Source organism: Nannospalax galili, unplaced genomic scaffold, assembly GCF_000622305.1.
Source record: "Nannospalax galili isolate Female #2095 unplaced genomic scaffold, S.galili_v1.0 scaffold972, whole genome shotgun sequence".
NCBI lineage: Eukaryota > Metazoa > Chordata > Mammalia > Rodentia > Spalacidae > Nannospalax > Nannospalax galili.
The window spans coordinates 87512-107488 of NW_008330318.1; positions in this window are offsets into that span (position 1 = coordinate 87512).

Below are 19977 nucleotides of genomic sequence, written 5' to 3' on the forward strand. Positions count from 1 at the left end.
ATTCGTCAGCTGAGGGACATTTAGGTTGTTTCCATTTCTTAGCTATTATGAAAAGAGCAGCAACAAACATGGATGGATGTGCAGGTATCTCAACAATAGAATGAGTCCTTTGGGTCTATGCCAAGGAGTGGTATAACCAAATCATATGGTAGATTCATTTTTAGTTTTTTTAAGAGTTCTCCACCCTGCTTTCCATAGTGGTTGCAGGAGTTTGCATTCCCACCAGCAGTGAATGAGCATTCCCCTTTCTCCACATCCTGGTCAGCACTTGGTGTCTTTTGTTCTCTTGATCTTAACCAATCTGACTGGGGTAAGATAGAAACTTAATGTGTCTTTTATCTGCACTTCTCTAATTACTGAGGATGTTGAGCACTTCTTAGAGTGTTTCTTAGTGATTTTTATATTTTAGTTTGAGAGCTCCCTGTTCAGATTCACAGCCTGATGTAACAGCTGGAGCAAGGAAATTGGAAAGGAAACATGGAGGTAAAGGGAAAGAAAGAGCCTGAAAAGGGAGACTATTAGGAAACAGGTGTTGGGGGGAGAGGTGGGGAAAGGGGAAAGCTAGGCTGGGAGGGGGGAAGGAGGGGCATGCAAGGGACCATGGGAGTGGGGGAGGAGGGAACTCAGAGGAGGGGGAGTGTAAGAGGTGGGTGTTATCAAGGGAGGGTGAAGATATGGGGATGCTTGGACTGGGGAGGGAGGATGGAGGTTGGACTGAGAAAGGGGAGAGATGAATGGATCATGGGTAGTGCAGGGAAACAAAGGGAATTGCCTTGGTTTGGGAACCCCCTGAGAAATATACACATGGTGTCTACACATTAGTGCAGGTGTATACCTGGGGTCTGTAAGGTAAGGAGCACAGTGCCAGACAAGAGAGATCTCCCTTTGAGCAGTTAGTCATAGTAGTCTAAGAGATTCCAAAAATAACAGCGGTTATTGCCAGAAACCTTAGTTATCTCCCAGAACTCAAAGACAAGATCCTACTGCTGAAGACAGGTCTTAATTCAGACACAGGACTTGGAGCAATGCACCAGGAACTAACCTGGAATCCTCCTCCCTGAAGATTACCTCTCATAGTTCTGGAGGATACTATGCAAGCTGCTAAGGGAGAAAATTAATCAAGGGTCCAACCCAGTCCTAAAGCCTAATAAACATAACAAGTGACAGGGCACACTACCTCTATTGGTGCAGTAGTAGTACTGTTATCTGGGGGATAATCATCAACTATGTAGTTGAACTTAAAACTCTCTCAATGGGAGTGAAATCATGGCTGGCATTGTAATTATAGTCAAATACACATGGCTGGAGAGTTCATAGATCCTAGAGAAAACCCTATCTCTGCCATATCTCTGGACAAATGAAATTTCTTTACATATGCTAGATATGGACCCTTATATTTACAGACAAGTATACAGTATACCACTCATCAAAGAAGCTTCTTTTTACAAAAGATGGAGGCTACTGCAGCGTTCCACAACTGTTCACATACAGAGAATATACATCTGAGAGATGCCTAGTCTACATATCTACAGTGAAACCTCTACACCTGGAGCTTATGGAACATAGTAGAACAGGGGGTGGAGAGAATTCTGGTGCATCCCTCAACTATCACCAGCAAAGCTTCCTCATATAACAGAGTATGATGCACACAGAAGGCCACAACTGGCTAAGTTTTAGTGAATAAGAGACTGAAGAGTGTGTGTCCTTTGACAGGACTTCTATATTGAACCTTACTCATCCATAGCTCAGGATCACTGCAGAAGAGGGGGCAGAAAAATTGTAAGAGCCAGGACTGGCTCATGAACATAGGGAAGCAGAAGCTTTCAGAACACCGGAAGCTTGCACATGTGAACTTTTGGAAATTGTGGCATTGAGCATAGGACCCATGCCAACTCAATCAGACAAGGGCCCAGAGTGGAGTGAGGGAAATGGGTGGTGGGCCAGCCTTAGTATGGGAACTATTGGAGACTGATTACTACTGGGTGAAGGAGAGTATGTCTTATATATGATCTCTAGATAGGCTGACTAGACTCCAGTGGATGAATTTGCACTGAAGGACAACTGGGAAGAAATGCTTGACTACATAGAACTTAACATGTGCAGTGGAATACATGAGGTCCAGTGGGGTGTCGAGGGAATGAATGGGGGAGGCGGTCTAAATTTGATTAAGAACTGTGGCATGAAACATACAAAAGCTTGATAAAAAATTTTTTAAACATCTATTCATTTTTATTTGTTTATCCAACACCTGAAACTGTACTTAGCCATAGTGATTACTTAAAAGTGTTTGAAAAATGAATGCCTCTGATACTGCTAGAGTATGCCACACTCATTCATTCTGGGAAGAGGACACCCAGTCACATCAAACTGCCAAAGAACTGAAAGACAAGATGCCTGACACAGTCACTGGCTCCCAAATAGAGATACAAGGACACAGACTTTCATACAGTAAGCTGCTAGAATTAGGACTAGATTTTGGGTAAAGGAGTACATAATAGCACAGGAAATCTGACATTAATTTGTGTTTGTGGTACTTTTTTTTCTCAAAAACAAGTGCAAAAATTTCTCCTTTCCAACTCGACCCTTTGCAATGGGACTGTGCCACTACCACTACATCAAGGGACAGAGTCTAGTTCCACTCCCCTTGAATCCAGCTATCCTCATGACTTGTTTGGCCAGTAGAAGGTGGTAGATAAAACTATGTGCAATATGAGCCTTAAGAAGCCCTTCAACTTTGGCTTTTGTTTCTCCAGGAGTCAATTTTAATGTAAAGAAATTCGAGTGTGGCAACTAATGACAAGAAGGGAGCATATGAAGGGAGGTAAGATGCACCCCACTAGCATGCACCCCACTGGAATTCACCACCAAGTTGTCTCTACTCAGTGAGGGAAGCCATCTTGGATCCCAAAGCCCCGAAGGCAAACCATTTACCCTCAGCTCTACCTGAATCCTTGAACATCAGGAACATGAGCAATGGAACAGTTGCTTTAAGACACTAAATTTGGGGGTATTTCTTCTTCTAACACAGCAAAAGGCAACTAAAAGAAAAGCTAAACATTGCTGCTAAAAAAAACTTAATAAAAAATGTTGAGACCTCTTAAATACACTGACTGTAATCATTTTTGAATAACTGTTATAAAATTACTACATCATGAACGTTTTGTATTAACAGCTAAAGAAAATAAGCCCCAACGTTTCAAACAGAAGGAAAGCAGACCTCCCAGTATTTCTTGTCTAAACTTGAATGTATGAGTATAAATATTTTTCGGTTTAATGTTGTTAGAAAAATCAGCAAGATGTCAGGGATTTTTAAACATTAATAAGTGTGATAAAAATGATAGACTTAAGTATATTATAATGTCTGAACTTTCATATAAATAATCTTTATGCTTTTTTTTTTTTACAAATCTCCAGTTTCTATAAACACTCAGCACATGTAAAAGGAGTAATCAGTAAGTAAGTAAATCAAGAAGACTAAATTCCTGGAAAATTTTGACTGGCTATTTTTTAAAGATCCATGGATAATATGAATTTAAACTGATGTTCTAAAATTTACAATTCAAATCAAGCAGAATAAGTAATGTTTTTAGCAATACTTTTTTATTTTTCCATTCTAGTGAGATAAAAGTGCACTCATTTAGATGTCAAATTTCTTTTAAATCTTGTGTAATGAGTGTAAAAATAAACACATTTAAAGTTTAAATTCAATTCCACCTGAATATATTGCAGAGCAAGTATGTCACATCCAATACTGAGGGAAACATGAGGCTTCTTCGGGAATGTGAACATTTCAACTTTAGCAAATCTAATCCGATTCACCATCATCAGTGAGTACAAAAAAAAAAAAAAAAGGAATATTTTTGAAAGCCTCCAAAGACCTCCAAAAATGACAGAAAATAGTTCCTAGGAACTACTAGAAACCCAAAATACGTAAGTGTCATAAAAGTTCAAACCAGACAAAATCTCAGGATAGTCATGGGGAAGTGAGTAAGAAACTCCAATTCTACCTCAACTTCTGGGAAAGGGAAAGTCATTCTCTTTTATGAGTGTGAGTCTTGGTAGGTTAGCCAGGTTCCAGTGGATGGATTCACACTAAAGGGCATTTAGGGACAAAAATTGGACTCTACAGGCATACATTTATGCATATTTATGCACATACACACACACACACACACATACATAATAGAGTACATGAAATTGGGCAGGAGGTATTAATGGGGGGTGCTGATAGGGAAGGGGCTCTAAATAGGATCAAAATACATTGCATGAAATTCACAAAAATTCAGTATAAAAAGGGAAAGAGAAATTGCAATGTAAAACTCAAAAGAGTGACTGAAAATACTGCTAATTTTGCATTTTGACTTGAATTAGCAACAAGAGAGCATTTTAACTAAATTACATTCATTTTCCCACGTTTGATACCATGTGAAAAGGCTCTTGATGGGCTCACTCCACCACTATACACAGCACTGCTGTGGCCTGGCTTCTCCCTTTGAGCCCTCTGGGCAGTTCAAAACTCCACTCAAAAGTTCCATTCATCGTTTGAAAAGGTGTACGACTAATCTAACAGCTACTTATTTCCCAGCAGGCTACAGTGTCAGCTCATTTCCAGTGCATCAGTGCTTCCATGGGCCATTGTTTCTGTTTTCAATTTCTCTCCTTTCATTTCCACTTCAAACAGTATATGGCTACTTAGCTTGATTCCTTTGGCTCACTTCAGTTAAGAGATAGCTGAGCTGTGAGGGCTGGAGAGATGGCTCAGTGTTTAAGAGCACTGCAGAGAACTTAGGTTTAGTTCCCAGCACCCACATGGTAGCTAACAACCATCCATAACATCAGTTCCAGGGGACTTGAATGCCCTATTCTGACCTCTGCGAGCATTGCACAACACAGGTACATTTACATACATACAAGCAATACAATTATACACATAAAACAAAAAATAATAAAATATTTTTTAAAAAGAGATAACTGAGTTGTGTCATGATCAATTTTCATTCATGATCCTGTCTTGTCATTTTTGTTGACTTAATAATATTGGATGATCTTGATATGTGCTTACTCTCTCTAGATGTCTTATCTACTCTGAAAGTTATAAATTTTGCTGTGTCTGATTCTTCCCACATCTAGACATGCAACAAACACTATTTCCTTGTGAGGTGTGGTCAGGTGACATTTTCACCAAGAAATGTGAGAAACTGCATGCAATATTTTGGAGGAAAATTTTAAGTGTCCATATTCAATTTGTCATATTTCCTTTCTAAAATAGCAGTCATAATAGTATATATTGAAATTGGGCCTCTATCAGCCTATATTGCTAAGTGATCAAAATACATAGAATCCTCCAATCTATAAAGATGGACATATAACATTTACTATTTAAAGTCACTGACATTTGGAGCTGTTTCAGTGCAATTTAATCTAGGCTATTATAGCTTACTCTAGGAGTATAGTGTTTATAATGCTAATTATGAGACTTTCTACAGAAGCATCCCCTGACCTGTTGTCCTGTTATGTTTAGGATAGAGGACACTTAAAAGCAGCTTGGACACCAATAAGGAAAATACCTCATTTGTTCAAAACACCCCCTCAAATGCAGTACAGAAAACAAACAAACAAAAACAAACAAACAAACAAAAAACAACCTCATCTAGCCAGAGAGAGGGAAAAAAATTTACTTTGGTAGACAAAGAGACAGAATCTCATAAGTTGGTGAAAAAAGCAATCTCTAACTACTGAATGATAAAAGCTATACTTTGAGCAAGTCAAAATGGCGCTGAGATCAGAAGCCAGGTACACAAATATGGCATTCAAGTAAGGACGCCTAGGGCTGGAGAGATGGCTCAGCGGTTAAGAGCACTGCCTGCTCTTGCAGAGGACCTGCATTTGGTTCACAGCACCCACATGGTAGCTAACAATTGTCTGTAATTCCAATTCCAGAGGAATCCAACACTCTCTACTGACCTCCGTGGGCATTGCATGATATGCACACAGGTGCACTTACATACATGCAGACAATAAACTCATACACATAAAGAAAAATAAATTTTTAAAAATTTTAAATGCATTCTTTAAAATTTTCTAATTACCAAGATTTATCTATCAAGCTGTTACTATTCCTTTTATTTATAATGATTTCTACCTCTTGGACTTGAGGCATGGCTTCGTGGTTAAGGGCACTGGTTACTCTGGCAGAGGACCTAGGATCAGTTCCCAACATCCACATGGTGACTAATAACCATCCATAACTCCAGTTCCAAGGAATCTGACACCCTCTTCTGGCCTCCGCAGGCACTTCATGCATGGGATTCTTACATATATGTAGACAAAACACTCATACACATAAAATTAAAATTAATTAATTTCTACCTCTTATTAACTGTGCTATTGGGTCCATGTTCAAATGGATAAAATGGCAATGCTGAAATGTAAAGAATTTTGAAAAATAATGACTGTATTCTTCTCATTATAATATAATGCCTTTTTAATTAAGCAAGGGTAAATAGAGTTGGGTGCTGGTAAAATCTAATAGACACCATATAATATTATTTAATTTATATTCATATTAATACAAGTTTGAGATTTGTGTTTATAGCAGATGTGGATAATTGGATAAATATAGCAGATGTGGATAATTGGATAAATATTTTAAAAATAAATGCAGTCAGGAGAGGGGATGATACAAGTACATTCTGTCCATCAGAGAAAAGCTTACAGACTCAGTGGTATTAGTATTTAGAAAAAAGAGATTTATGAGAGCCAGGAAGAACTTCCAGGGAAAAGGGACAGAAAACCTTAACCCATGATGTTCTCATAGAGTAGTAAACACACAGAATACATCAGAAGAGGATATGCAGATTGAGGACAAGACTATGTGACAATGGAGGGAACAAACTACCTTTTAAGCAAAGATTTTTTCTGCCATAGGACATACTTTAAAGCAGCCAACTAAGTGCTTGCATTCCTTGGTAGCTGTATACAACACTTTTGTTGGGCCCTTACTCAGACCAAGGACTGTACTTAGACAACATGAGCCAGATTGAGCCATTTAGCAGCAACAACACTTCGTGCACATAACAATCATTGTCCTTGCTTTTTCAGGTGAAAAAAAGTAAAGCCTTAAGATATTTTAAATAGTTTTTTGCATTTAAATACCTTTAAATATAAAAATGTGTAATTGTATAATTTCTATGACAACCATAGTGCAAAAATAGATGGAACAAAAAATTCATGTAATAATGAAATCAAGTTAATACTACCCGAAAGTGGGATTTTCTTTTAAAGTTTAGACATAAAGTATCATCATCAGAGTAACTAAGAAATAAGAAGAAACTAACTCAATAATATAAGGCAAGTATAAAATATCAAAATGCTATGTGAAAAAAATATTTGCTTTTAAGGCAATAATGGTAAAACCAAGGAACAAGAGACATAAGAAATAAACATCAGTACATCAATTAATCAAACACAAATCCAACCTTATCTGTGCGTCATTGGAGGCAAATGGGTGGAACAAAAGACAGAGACTGCTAAAACAAGAGGAAGGGGAATCATCGGCTACATGCTAGCTATAGGACACACAACAGATGCAAAGACATGTTGAAAGAAAAGGGATGGAAAGACAACCTCTGCAAATGTCATACAAGAAAGCTGCCATAGCTATATTAATATGAGATGGCAGACAGAAAACTGAAATTATAGGAAAAGACTATGTCATGCTAAAAGAAGTAATTTATTCAGAAGATATAATTATAAAGACACACTTTTTTTAAATTTATGTTTAGTTTATGTGTATGAGTGTTTTGCCTGCACATATGTAAATGAACCTCTCTATGCAATGCCCATGGAAGCCAGAAGAGGACATGAGATCCCCTGGAACTAGGGTTACAGACAGTTGTTGGCTGCCATATGAATTCTGGGAACCAAACTTGGATTCTCTGCAAGAGTACCCAGTGCTCTTAACCACTTTTTGAGACAGGGTCTCCCTGTAGCCCTGGCTGTCTTAGAACTCACTATGTAGACCAGGTTGGCCTTGAACTCACTTTTAAAAGAACAAAAACTACTTGAAGCAAAATATGGCAGCATTTAATGAAGAAAAGGTCTATTACTCAGCAATATAGAAATAACTTCAACACCTCATTTTCAATAATTTTTAGAACAACCTAGAAGAATAGCAAGTAAACAAATTGAACAGTGCTATGGAACCGTTTGACCTGTGGAAGTCTAACAAACATTACCAACAATAGCTTGTAAGTATATATTCATCAGTGTTTCCCTATGGCAAAATCCCTGGGAAAACAACTGAGAAAAAGCCTATGTTTTGGCTCATGGTTTCAGATGTTTCTTTCCATTGTTGGCTAGCTCCATTTTAGCACAGTGGTAAGGCAGAAAAATGCTGGGCAGGTTTGGCAAAGGAAAGTTGCTCACCTCATGACACTCAGGATGGCTAGTGAGAGGAGCAGAGGGAAAGGGAGAAAAAGAAGGAGACGTAAGGGGACAAGGAAAACCCTGAATGACCCATGTTCCCACCTCCTAAAAGCCCATTCACGTCTGGGCTCATTGGTGAGTTAATCCATTCCTCACAATCCAATCACTTCCCAGTTGCTTTTTGAAGGACCAAGCCTTCAACACACAAGTCTTTTGTGAGGGACAATTCACATGTGAATCATGAGAGTATCTATGAAATATTCTCCATTTCTGAGCAACTCTAGGTCATAAATAAGTCTCAGTAAATTTTAGATGATTGAAATATACAAAGCCATAATGACATAAAATTGTAAGCCAACAATAGGGAAAAATTTAGGAGACTCAAAAATTATAGAAATTGAATGACATTCTTTCAAAAGAAAAAAAGAGTCAAAGAAAAAAGTCAGAAAATTTAAAAATGCTTTGAGATAAATAAGACAAAATCCAAATACCACTAAAACATATGAATTCTGCTAATGAGCATTCAAAGGCAAGTTATTGCTATAAATGCCTGTATTTAAAACAGGAAAATCTTGAGTAATCAAATTGACACCAAAGCAAAGGACAGAATATATAATTATTGCAACAAACATAAATGAAATGGTGAAAAGATTCACTCAACAAAGCATATTTATTGAATACAAAGCAAAATCCAAGTATCTCACTCCACTAATGTCCCTGTCATATGCCTTTAACCTGTGACAAAAGTATGTCTGCAAAAAACTTTAGGACAGCAAGGAAAGAGGTGGCAAGGAAAGAGGAAGGAGTCCTGCCCAATACGTCTTTCTTAATGGGAAAATGAGATGACTGAACTGCAAAAATGAAAATGCCAGCATGACAGCCCAAGTGACCTAAAAAACAAGCAAACCCTGTCATGAATAGTATCATGGATAGGTCTGAACATCACCAATCTGTAATAGGAACATGTATTAAATACAAGATATGGAGAAATCTAGCTGGACCTGAACTAGAAGCTTCCTTCTTGCTGTCTAGCTTTCATAATGCCAGATGGTGCTTATGCAAAATGCTGGGGGAACAAAGGCATCCATGATCTTACTCAGCTGAGAACTCTATGAACCACATCACCAACCTGCCAGGTAAGATGTGCACATTGGTGCAATTGTGGCATAACTGTTATGGGTGGTAACAAACCACTCCATGGTTGGCTTTGAAGACCACTCCACAAGAGAGAATATATGTCTAGTATTGTCAAAAACCCACAACTGAGGAGGTCTTAGGCCCTAGACTACCTTCTAAATATTTATGCTTATGCCCACAAATAAAAGTTGCTTTCAGCCATAATCATAGAAACCTCTCTTTACAGTGAACAGAGGTGACTATAAAGATCATGGATGGATAAGAGGCTGAGAACAATGGATGGTTAAGGATTCAGTCCTAAACAAGACATTTATTCCACCCCTTGAGACTACAGGAACACAGCAGAAATGGGGATGAAAATAATGTAAAAACCAGAATTTAGGTAAAAGTGCTGTAAAATGTCATTTTCTAAGCATTATTTAGTGCACAGCTGAGTTGTGCCTATTCAGCTCACACACTTTGGGCCTACCCAATGGTCAGCTGTAGATGGAGAAGGGGCTCATGGGGCCCTACCACTTACTGATAACTATTGACAACCAACAAATTCTATGAGAGAGGGAGGTAGTGCCTAGTTGTAGACCTACTGGTGAGCTCACCAGGCCTTAATGAATAGTTTCAAATCCAGAGTCAAAGACAGCTCTAGATGAACTCTGTAGGTCACAAAATAAAACAAAAAGTCATGATTATGCAAAAAAAGATTTGTAAAGAATAAGGGGGCTGTGCTGGAGAGATGGGTCAGCAGTTAAGAGCACTGGTTGGTCTTGCAGAAGAGCCAGGTTCAAATCCCAGTACCCACATGATGGCTGCCAACTGTCTGTAGCTCCAGTTCCAGGGGATCTGACACCCTCTTCTGTCCACTGTGGGCACTGCACAACATAGGTGCACTTTCACACATGCAGGCATAACACACATACACATAAAATTAAAACATCAAAAAGAATTTTTAAAAGAATAAAGGGAGAGGTTGACAGGTATGGGAGGAAGATAAAAGAGGCTGTGAGGGTATCCAAATATGAAATTGTTAATAAACTTTATTTATTAAAAATAATGTATTCTCTACAAGACTTTTCAGAAATATTTCCTGGTGCAGAAACAGAATCTGAAAACAGCATTAATTTGCTTCATTTTTTAAATCAGTAAAACCAGATTTGTTTATTTAAAATAACCAACAACATTGGCAGATATTTAGCTAAACTGACAAAGAAAAGAGAGGATTTAAATTTAATCAAAAATAAAAGAAGGGGAATTATTGCCAAACTTACAAAAACTTTCAGAATATCATAGGAAATGGTATAAGAAACTGTACGCAAATAATGTGGATGAACTGAACAAATTTCCAGAAAGATACAAACTATGAAATGTGATTCTAAGAGAAACAGAACATGTTAACAGATATAACAAACAAAAAGATATGACTAATGATTTAACCCAAAAAGAAAAAGAACTGAACATTTGTGACTTCACTGGTCAATTGTATTACTCATTTAAAGGATAATTCACATCAGTCTCTAACAAACACTCCCTAAAAGGTAGAAGAGAACATTTCCAGAATCATTCTCTTTAAGTAGTGTTACCACACCAAACCAATCACAACAAAGGAGAAACACAGACTAAGTTCCCTGTGAATATCAGTACAAAATCCCCAATAAAAATACCAGCAAAGCAAATCCAGTACCATTATAGAAAACTATTAGACACTGTGACTGAGATTGTCCTCAGAAATGCAAATTTGGTTTAGCATATGAAAATTACTCATGTCATATACCATATTAAAGCAATAAATAACTAAAAGCACATCATCACCTCCATGGATGGAAGAATGCTAAAAACAATTAATCTAAGCCTGCATTCCCAGCAGGTCCAAGAGCATGGCCTGGCATGTGCTCTGGATCTAGTGACACATCATAACACTGAAAAAAGCACCACCGGGTAAGACAGAGCACTTGGCTCTCTCAGGTCTCTTTTCCTGTCCTTATAGAGTCACTGACTCTGTCATGTACTCATCTAATCATAATGTCTTCTCAAGTGGCCTACCTCCAGATGCTATCGATGTAGGAATTGGGGGGTTAATTTTCCAATATAGAAACTTTAAGGAATACATTCAAATCACAGCAGTGGTCATCTTAGAAACTAAAACCCTCATTCACTGCTAAGGAGACTACAAAATGATACAGCTCCATATTAAAAAAAAAAAAAAGTTAAGTCACACCCTCAGAAACCACCATTTGATCCAGCAATTCTGTTCCTAATTACATGACCAAGAGCCATCTACTGCTAGTTAATACATTTTAGACATGATAGGGAAACTACACTGATGAAATCTTCATAGTATGGTGGTCTAATGAGATCTGCATAATAACAAAACAAGTTGACATGCCAACATCATGGAGGAAATGTCACAAAGCCCCACTTCCAGATGAAAAACTACAGGCAACCAATGGATGCTGAGGGAGGAAGAAGTAGTTTTATCCAGTGCTAGCTCCCTGAGAGATTATCTAATCCCAATTGGGAGTCCTAAATACAAGTACATACGAGTAACACTAAATGGACTTAGTGCAATATATGTGTGTGTGCATATGTATAAATGTCTGTATGTTTATGTGATAATGAAGATAAGAAATTGAGAAAGTAGGGGGAGCATAGGAGGAATTAGAGGGATATTGGGAGGAGAAGAAACAATACATAAACATTACTCATGTGTGAAATACTCAAAAATAAAACAATAAAATTAAAAAATGTCTATCTCAAAAAAAAACCTTGCACGGAAATGTCACAGAAGCATTGTTCATAATAGAAACATAAATAATCCAATGGTCGATCGGTTGACAAATTGATAGATAAAATATATTTACACACAACAAATATTATGGAGCTATAATAAAGGGGAAAATATCAGTACATATTGCAATACTTGTATTTTGAAAACAACACTAAGTAAAATAAGCCAGATGAAAAGGGCCTGTACATTGTATGATTCTATGCATAAAAATAATGGAGTAGCAGAAAGCAGTTTCCAGAATGGGGAACGTAGCTGAGAGTAAAAAAAAACTCCTAATAGGCATGAACTTCCTTTCTGGAGTGACAAAAATACTCTAAAATTATATAGCAATTATAGTTGGACAACTCTATGCATGTGCATTTGTAAGTAGCAAATTTCTTATGCAAACTGCATCTCAATAAAATAAGTAAATTTAACAACAAAGTAAAATGCATCTGGATTTCCCCACAAAAACAAATGTCCAGGGTCGTGAACTAGAAGGTAAAGAAGCTGGGAAGTGCGGGAGGGGCGCCCATACGGCCACTCGTCTCCCTGAATTACTATAGACTGTTAATGGCTGCTGGGGTGAGGAAGACTCAAATTCTTCAGTGGAATAGCCAGTGCTAGTTGCCTATTTATGCTCGTTAATAACTCCACACCCATGCTTATGCAAGCAACGGTAATTAAATGCAGTGGGCAAAAAGAAAAAGAAGGAAAAAAGACATGGAAATAGGAGGGGACTTGTAAGGAAGAACTTGTGAGTTCAGTAGGAGGGGAATGGGAGGTAGGAAAGGATAATGGGGAGAATGTGATCAAAGTACATTATGTATGTATGAAATTGTGAAAGAATAAATAAAAGTTTTTACAGAAGCTGGAAAATACACTTTTCATAATGCAACCCCCAACTCCAAAACCATTTTACTGTGTTCCAGTTATTTCCAGGTAAAAGTTGAAAAAGATCAACACTAAGATATCTAACCCTAAAATTCCTCGACTCCGTGACACTATAGACAGATCGAGTAAGTTTGTCCGGTATCACTGTGAATACTGTGCAGAACAGACCACGGGGTCTTTTGTGTTTAATCAATTTACAGTATTAGATTTTGCCTCAAAGAGAAGTTCTAAGAAATCGTTCTCTAAAAAGAAAACCCTTACTACAATGGATCTAGTGCCTCCTTACCTTCCTTAGTCACCAGCACCCACATTCTATGTACACAGAAACAGTCTCCCATTCCATTAAACACTTCTGCAACCTGCTCTCTAAAAGCATTGCAATGACTTCAAAATCACTACGCTCAGTGGTTAAGTCACCCAACAGGTGAAACTGTATCAATCAAATTGTCCATGTATTACAAACATGAAATTTACAAGGTACAGATTTGGACAATTCTACACAACAGAGGTAAGAAACAGTAGAAAGCGCAGGAGAGCATTCAAATATCTACAGATCTGAGCCAGGTACTGTGTTCTCCACATCCAGAAGAGCCACAGACATTTCAATTCCTAGAATAAAGCAAACCCCAACACTGAGTTTTCAGAGCTTGAAGAAACCATCAACACAACTCTTTCTCTGATGGAACAGACAGCTGCTGTAGTGGGCAGGGGGGGGGGTGATGACGACCCGACGACACTGCACGACCCCACATACACACACACACACACACACACACACACACACACACACACAACACGACAGACACGACAGTTATTTGGAGCGGGATACTTAAATGTAGGCTTGTGTATCCATAGACCATCATCCACCCACCCTCCTTGGCAGTCTCAATTCCATCTTTTCAGAGCAATTATGCATTGTTTAGAGCAACTTGCCCCAGCTTCTTTAACACTACAAAGTAAAAGAGAAAGCCTGTATGAAGAAGGTAAATTACTGCTCTTCACCCCTTCAGTTACTAAGAGACAATGCCAGCACTGTGAAATGTGTTCTGCAGTGAGTTTCACACCACCCCTCGATTTAATAGCATGGAAGCAGACTGAGAATCTAAAAGACGTGATGCCTGAGAAGACAGCAAGGGGTGCTGGGTAAAATTCTTCTTCAGGGGAACCCAGAACCCACCTTGGGAATGAATTAGAAGTAGCTTCTTGCCAGTTTTGTTATTTCTTCTGTTTCTCTTTGTTGCCTTTAAACACTCTTCCCAATTCCCTTTTTCTCATTCCACTTCTCGAATTCACATGAAGGATGGGACCAAGTCAGAGTTAAAAGACAACGTGTGTTCTCTTTCTGTCGTCTGAGAACTCCCCATATTCTCTCAACCCCAAATATGAGAACAAGATGCAGGTCACCCCGTTTTCTATTAGCCTCATTAGCATTTATTTTAATCATTCAGCAAACTGTATATACAAGAGAACAAACTGTTAATAAGCCCTCTCACGATTTCTGTTTACAACTCTACCTGTTGATGTGAGGAGGGTTGGCATTCTCCTCTTTCATTTTAACAGCACTATTTTTGTCCTTTTCTTTTCATTTTATCTTTAACAAACTACAGTTTGGAAACTCGATGTGTTTTGTTTATCATGTCAAGTTCTTAACAAAGTGTTTGAGTCTAAAATCTATAACTCACCATGTAATGCATAATTTTTCTGTCATGTGGTTGCAATTTTTGACACTTATTTTGGCAGAAAACACAGGTATGGATATGAAAGAGGCCCCCTCTGAGATTTATTGCCATCTCTCACTAGTTTCCCAGTCTTCCATTGTCAAAGCGCAGCCATCCATTACTTACCACGCAGATTTTGTGACCCTTTGTTTCTGTTCAGCCTTTGTTAAAATCACCCATTGAAAGATTCCTAAGCTAGCTCATTTATTTTAATTGTTAATTATTCTAATCAGTCAAAATTGAAATGCTATAAACTGCCCCATACAAAAGTTTCATAGCAAACTTTACAGGTATGTTTTAAAAGAGAATTGTAGATATTAATGGTAGATAGTGAGTGAAACTTTCTTATTCATCCAATTTTATCTAAAAAAACTTTCCCTTTACACTTATTGGCCTCAAAAGTTTGTTTTGAGTACATAAAAGAGTCATTATCAGGAGTAAAACATGCAATTTTTAAAGTGAAGAAATGTTACAATTTTAAATTTAAAATTTCCAAACAATAATTTTTTTTAATTTTGATAAATCTAAAATTCAGCACTTCCTGGGTTAAATTAGTGCACTACTTGTGTATCTGCAATTCAAATAAGCCCTCTGAGAAATTGGCCCCATAACCAGTGACGTGCTGCCTAACTGAACAGATCTCCAAACTATCCTAACAGATTTCTTTCTTTGTAGAATTATTTCCATCTGGTGCTTAGATATTAAACCTGGAATATGGAAAGGCTCTCCCCTCTCACCCTGTTTGACTTCCAAATGCTGGCAAATAATTTGCACTGTCAATGAATCGAGCATTAAAATTTTGAACTTAACTGTGTGGTTGAGAGATGAAAATTTTTAAAGCGACAGGTCTCTAATATAGTAGATTTTTCTACTGGTTTCTAAATTATTTGTTTGTTATGTGGGGTCTTTCAAAACCGTGGTATTTGAAAGGAAAAATATTTTTTCAGTTCTTTTCCCCAAGTTCAGACACTGAAATGAGTTTATGAGTGTCATAAGCCAGGTTGAACATTTTTAAGTGCTTAAAATTGAGCATCTCGAACTTTGATGATCTGAAAACACATCCATGCAGGTGTTTAGATAACATAGGTATAAGTAGATCTATGTGGATGCATGCATGTAGAAAGGTACAAGACATTGCTGTCACTGATAGTGATTCCTTCATGAGAATTTCAAGATAACAGTAAATAATGTCTGACTTTTTAAGACTGACAACATTTTCCATAGCATCTTGGCTGGAAAGCACAGAGTTACTTCTAAGAAATATAATTGCTTCCAGAAACATTTAAACCACTAGGGGAATGTTTATATGAAATGAGCAATAGTCACAAAGAGTGGATAAATCAATTCTCCTCACATGGCAGCAAAGCCTGGGCACAAGCACACAGAATTGTAGGAGAGCCGTGTACAGGACACATTATGTTTGGTTTCTTCTTCTTGCTATTAGTCTTGCAACTTGCACTGCCCTTCTTCCAGCCAGCACATGCCTTCCAGACTAAGTAGATCCAGCTCTCTTTCCAAGTCTTCCCACTGGCATCTGTCCTCCCATCATTCCTTCCTCTCAGAAGCCCCATCATCTTTTCTTCACTTGTCTCCTATTTGTCTCTTACTCTTAAGGCTGATCTGCCTTCATCTTCTGGAATAGTTTCTGGTGCTCAAAAGCAGAACTATCCATTGTCTGCTTCATGGCTATCTATCAAAACGACGGTGAGTTCCTACACAGCCATGGGACCATTCTTCTACTCTGTCCGCATCTAACCTTGAAAAAATTTTGACAAGAAATCTGTTGACCAAGAAGGTCTCCAGGTATCACATGAAACAGTGCCCAGCCTCGTTATGTCTCACCAAATTGGGAAAGATAAGTAGCAGTAGTAATAAAAGCACAGATTTATTAAAAATGAGAGTAGGAGGCTCAAGAGATGGCTCAGTGGTTAAGTGCGCTGACTGCTCTTGCAGTGGACCTGGGTTCAGTTCCCAGCACCCACATGGCAGCTAACAATCATTTGTAACTCCGGACATTGCGCAACTCAGTTGCACTTACACACATGCAGGCAGTACATTCATGCACATAAAAATAAAGATAATAAGTGAAATATTTTTAAAAATAGAAATGAGACTAACACATAGAATACACACAGCAGACTGAACACCAGTTCCACCAAGCACATGACTGAAGAGTTCTGAGTTATTTTCCAAGTTCTTTTTGTGAGTTTGGGAGAAGTGAGGCACTCATCCCCAGTATGGGGAGTGGGGTGGAGCCTTATCCTGACTGACAGATGGGATGATATATAATGTTAGATGATCTGCTCGTGTCTGGGCTATACATCCCATAATTTTAAGCATTTTTCTGCTGAATCATGCATATACATGAGACGATAGATAGGGGTTTTCCCCCTGGCAGATCCCTTTAGATCAGATTAGCCTTTATTAGCTGTGTCAAATTCTGGCTGAAACTGGCTTTATTATCTCACTTTTAACCTAACCGCCAAGTTATCCACAGGAAAGGAGGTGTTGAGTGTTACCCTACAGTGTGGGAGCAACCAACGGGGGTGGGGGTGCCCCAGGTTCTGGACTGCACCTACACCCATCTACCTCAGATCCATACAGCCTAGAGGACAGTGAAGTATGTGTAATTGACAAACATTATGCATAATTTTTTAATTTAAATGCAAGTATTAACCACTGATTTTATCACCAGACAATATATACGTCTATCAAACTATCACACTGCACCCTGAAACTTCATACAATTAAAATAATTTTGTTGACAGTCTATTTGGATAGTAGTAATCATATAGCCATGAACTATTCTCATAAACATTTGTGAGTCTTTTAAAGCATCTCAGTACAGCTAGATCTTAGCAAGGCCGTGCATCTTGAGCCAAAGATCACCAAACAAAAAGATCTATTAAAATAAGTGAGAATTTTCCATAAAATTTTTAGATGCCATACAATGAATTTTTTATAGTTCCCCACTGTGTAAAATGTCAGTGTCCAAATTCAGAGCTAATAGGCACAAGCTTTCATCTGCAATTTAAGAAAGACTCAGTAATACCCATTTCAGTTTGCAACTATGAGAAAAACAGAAAATCACAATGTGAGCTGCTGGCTAAAAGCACCAAACAAAATGGTCTGTGTTAAGTGGTGATTGATGTAACTGTTTTGTATCTTTCATACTCTGAAGCAGCAGAAAGAAAGCAGGGGGAATTTAATTTCCTCTGATTAAAAGTTGCATTTTCTTTTCTCTCTTTCTTCTCCCTGCCATCTGCCTTCCGCTTCATTCTGACTCCCCTAAGTTTTCTCCATTTGTATGATGGTGGCAGAGATTCAGAAGAGAGGTGGAGTCTGATCATTTGGGTGGTCTGAGCAAATCTTTAGTCTTTGGCTAACCTCTCCTTAGACTGGAAAGTAGCCAAGAATTTGCAGTACTAGGGAGAGTCACTTTGAAAAGCTGCTTGTGTACATCTGGGTGCAAGGCAATAGATTTTCCTTGGTTTAGTAAGAAAGAGAATAATAACTTTTCAGCCAAAGTAACAACTATTTCTCTCAAACTTAAAATATATCCTTGTGTAAGTTATAACTCTTATTGGTCATAATGTTCATTTATTTCAGTTTATTGCTTGACATCTTCCTCTGGCTGAGCCAAGAAACTCGGTGCTCCCAAGAAATAACTCCACCCCACATTTATTTTCTTTGTTCTGATTCTTTTCTCTCTCTTATCCTCACAATGTTTCATTTAATACACAGTCAGGAATAGATAGGACTTACTCTTTGTATCTAAGTATAATTTTAGGAACTGTACATAAATCGTTCTCCATAACTTCTATTTATTATAACATTAAATTAGGTTCAGATTCAGATTCATTCTGAAAGACCAGTTGTATTTTTTAATTAAAAGGAGAAATAAAATCTCTTTTTTCCATAAGTAGACTTACAAAGAATGCAGGAATTATTTCTTCCAATAATAATTTAACAAAAGAGCTTTAAATCCTCTGAATTAGTGTGAGGATTAGAGAAAAAGGAGTCACCTGCACATAAGCATGCATTATCACGGAATTTGAAGGAGCATCTTTTTGGTACCTGGCTAAATCTAGTAAAATTATCCACAAGGATAACAATGATGCCAGTGTCGTTTCAGTGAAAATAACCCAAATAGCTGCCAGAAGACAAGGTTCTAAATCCATTTAGGCTCAGCAGTGCATGTCTGGAAATTTCTAAATGAAGAACTGCATCAAAGGAAGGTTTAAATGCTTTTATACAAGATCAGTCTTGTAAAACTAAACTAAAACTGATGTTATGTTTAAGAGTTACAGATTTCCACTTTTCTAAGCTCCCTAGCTCCTAATGACAATGTGATCTTGTTTCATTGTAGGTGGCTTTAAAAGCAGGACAATGGACATAGAACATAGAACACTCATAATATACTATCAGTCCCATTTTGTAAGCAGCTCTCCCTTAAAAAAAAAAATCCCAAAACTTTGTAAATTTGACCAAACTGGTCCTAGAATAGAAAAAAGTACTAGAAATGCTGATGAGAACAGTTTATCCCAGTAAAAACACTTAGATAAGCCTTGACTTATAAATGAAAAAATCCAGCAGAAGTGATACACAGAAAAAGGGAACATTTATTGCCAGACATGATGGTGCACTCCCTATAGTCCCAGCACTTGGGAGGCAGAGATAGGTAGGTCTCTGTGAGTTCAAGGCCAGCCTGGTTTACATAATGAGTTCCAGGAGAGCTGGGGCTACAGGGAGACCCTGTTTCAAAAAAAAAGAAAAGAAAAGAAAAAAGAAAAAAAAGAAAAGGGGAATATTTCGAGGTCACAGCTGAAGATTTGTGTGTGAGTGCATGTGTGTGTGTGTGTCCATATGTGTCTGTATGTGTGTGTGTGGGTGTGGTGTCCATATGTGTCTGTATGTGTGTGTGTGTGTGTGTGTGTGTTGTGTGTGTGTGAGGGATGGAGGCCAGAGGAGGGTGTGGATCCCCTGGAACCATAAGCCACACCTAATGCAGGCGCTTGGAACTGAACTCAGACCCTCTCCAAG